A 3,150-nucleotide genomic window follows, 5' to 3' on the forward strand; every position below is an offset into this window, starting at 1 on the left:
GACTGAAAATTTCAAAAAAGAAGGAGACATGGCCGAAAATAATAACAATGCAAGGAAGATGCTTGGTGACTTCACTGCACCTAATTCCAATTTTCATGGAAGAAGCATCTCAATCCCTGCCATTGGAGCAAACAATTTTGAGCTTAAACCTCAATTAGTTTCTCTGATGCAACAGAACTGCAAGTTTCATGGACTTCCATCTGAAGATCTTTTTCAGTTCTTGACTGAATTCTTGCAGATCTGTGATACTGTTAAGACCAATAGGGTTGATTCTGAGGACTACAGGCTTATGCTTTTCCCGTTTGCTGTAAGAGACAGAGCTAGAGTATGGTTAGACTCTCAACCTAAAGATAGCCTGAACTCTTGGGATAAGCTGGTCACGGCTTTCTTAGCCAAGTTCTTTCCTCCTCAAAAGCTTAGTAAGCTTAGAGTGGATGTTCAAACCTTTAGACAGAAAGAAGGTGAATCCCTTTATGAAGCTTGGGAGAGATATAAGCAACTGACCAAAAAGTGTCCTTCTGACATGCTTTCAGAATGGACCATTCTGGATATATTCTATGATGGTCTATCTGAACTATCAAAGATGTCATTGGACCATTCTACAGGTGGATCCATCCACCTAAAGAAAACGCCTGCAGAAGCTCAAGAACTCATTGACATGGTTGCTAATAACCAGTTCATGTACACTTCTAAGAGGAATCCTGTAAGTAATGGGACGCCTCAGAAGAAGGGAGTACTTGAAATTGATACTCTGAATGCCATATTGGCTCAGAACAAAATATTGACTCAGCAAGTCAATATGATCTCTCAAAGTCTGAATGGATTGAAGGAATCATCCAACAGTACTATAGAGGCATCTTCTGTAGAAGAAGCTTATGATCCTGAGAACCCTGCAATAGCAGAGGTGAATTACATGGGGGAACCCTATGGAAACACCTATAATCCCTCATGGAGAAATCATCCAAATTTCTCATGGAAGGATCAACAAAAGCCTCAACAAGGCTTTAATAATGGTGGAAGAAACAGGTTTAGCAATAGGAAACCTTTTCCATCATCCACTCAGCAACAGACAGAGAATTCTGAGCAGAATCCATCTAGCTTAGCAAATATAGTCTCTGATCTATCTAAGGCCACTGTGAGTTTCATGAATGAAACAAGGTCCTCCATTAGAAATTTGGAGGCACAAGTAGGCCAGCTGAGTAAAAGGATCACTAAAACCCCTCCCAGTACTCTCCCAAGCAATACAGAGGAAAACCCAAAAGGAGAGTGCAAGGCCATTGAATTGATCATCATGGCCGAACTTACAAGGGAGGGAGAGGACGTGAACCCCAGTGAGAAAGACCTCCTGGGACGTCCAGAGATCAATAAGGAGTTTCCCTCTGAGGAACCAAAGGAATCTGAGGCTCATCTGGAGACCATAGAGATTCCATTAAACCTCCTTATGCCATTCATGAGCTCTAATGAATATTCTTCTTCTGAAGAGAATGAAGATGTTACTGAAGAGCAAGTTGCCAAGTACCTCGGTGCAATCATGAAGCTGAATGCCAAATTATTTGGTAATGAGACTTGGGAAGATAAACCTCCCTTGCTCACCAATGAACTGAGTGATCTGGATCAACTGAGATTGCCTCAGAAGAAACAGGATCTTGGAAAGTTCTTAATACCTTGTACCATAGGCATCATGACCTTTGAGAAGGCTCTATGTGACCTTGGATCAGGGATAAACCTCATGCCACTCTATGTAATGGAGAAACTGGGAATCTTTGAGGTACAGGCTGCCAAAGTCTCATTAGACATGGCAGACAAATCCATGAAACAGGCTTATGGACCAGTAGAAGACGTGCTAGTAAAGGTTGAAGGTCTTTACATCCCTGCTGATTTCATAATCCTAGATACTGGGAAGGATGAGGATGAATCCATCATCCTTGAAAGACCCTTCCTAGCCACAACAAGAGCTGTGATTGATGTGGACAGAGGAGAGTTGGTCCTTCAACTGAATGAGGACTACCTTGTGTTTAAAACTCAAGGATCTCCTTTTGTAACCATGGAGAGGAAGCATGAAAAACTTCTCTCACTGCAGAGTCAACCAAAGCCCCCACAGTGAAACTCTATGTTTGGTGTTGGGAGGCCACAACCAAACTCTAAGTTTTGTGTTGAACCCCCACAACCAAACTCTAAGTTTGGTGTTGGGAGGTCCCAACCTTGCTCTGATTATCTGTAAGGCTCCATGAGAGCCCACTGTCAAGCTATTGACATTAAAGAAGCGCTTGTTGGGAGGCAACCCAATGTTATTTAATCATTTTTATTTTATTTTATTTGTTATTTTATGTTTTATTTAGGTTGATGATCATGTGGAGTCACAAAAACTACTGAAAAATCGAAAACAGAATGAAAAACAGCATTGAAAACAGAACACCCTGGAGGAAGGGCTTACTGGCGTTTAAAGCCAGTAAGGAGCATCTGGCTGGCGTTTAACGCCAGAACAGAGCATGAAACTGGCGTTAAATGCCAGAAACAAGCAACAGTCTGGCATTTAAATGCCAGGATTGCACCCAGAGGAAATCTGGCGTTAAACGCCAGAAACAAGCATCAGACTGGCGTTTAACGCCAGAAACATGCACCATACTGGTGTTTAACGCCAGAAACATGCACCATACTGACATTCAACGCCAGAAACATGCTATAGACTGGCGTTGAACGCCCAAAACAAGCAAGGAAGTGGCGTTTAACGCCAGGATTACATATATGGGGCGTTTTACAGGTCTAAAAGGTGCAGGGATAAGAAATCCTCAAACACCTCAGGATCTGTGGACCCCACAGGATCCCCACCTACTTCTTCTCTCCTCTTCACACCTTTCCATAACGCTCTTCCCCAAATACCCCTCACCAATCAACTCAATCACTCTTCCCCATCACCTCTTCACCAATCACATCCATCCTCTCTTCCCCAAAAACCCACCTACCTTTAAATTCAAAATAATTTCCCTCCAAAACCCAACCCTAAATGGCCAAACCCTAAACCCCTCCCCACTCCTATATAAACCCCTCATTCTCTCTTCATTTTCACACAACAAAACCCTCTCTTCTCCCCCTTGGCCGAAACCTACTCTCTCTCCCTCTCCTCCATTTTTCTTCTTCTTCTACTTCTTT

At 42.7% G+C, this 3,150-nt stretch overlaps 1 non-coding gene across 1 annotated transcript; it reads right to left on the reverse strand.

The window, feature by feature from the left end:
* Positions 1-421: 421 nt before the first annotated feature.
* LOC148552722 (small nucleolar RNA R71) lies at positions 422-529 on the reverse strand. The gene has a single exon (XR_015893259.1). It is a non-coding gene; the product is annotated as a small nucleolar RNA R71 (small nucleolar RNA).
* Between the last annotated feature and the right edge of the window lie 2,621 nt (positions 530-3,150).

The sequence above is a fragment of the Arachis ipaensis genome, chromosome B7, assembly GCF_059453495.1.
Source record: "Arachis ipaensis isolate K30076 ecotype BB chromosome B7, ASM5945349v1, whole genome shotgun sequence".
Classification (NCBI taxonomy): domain Eukaryota; kingdom Viridiplantae; phylum Streptophyta; class Magnoliopsida; order Fabales; family Fabaceae; genus Arachis; species Arachis ipaensis.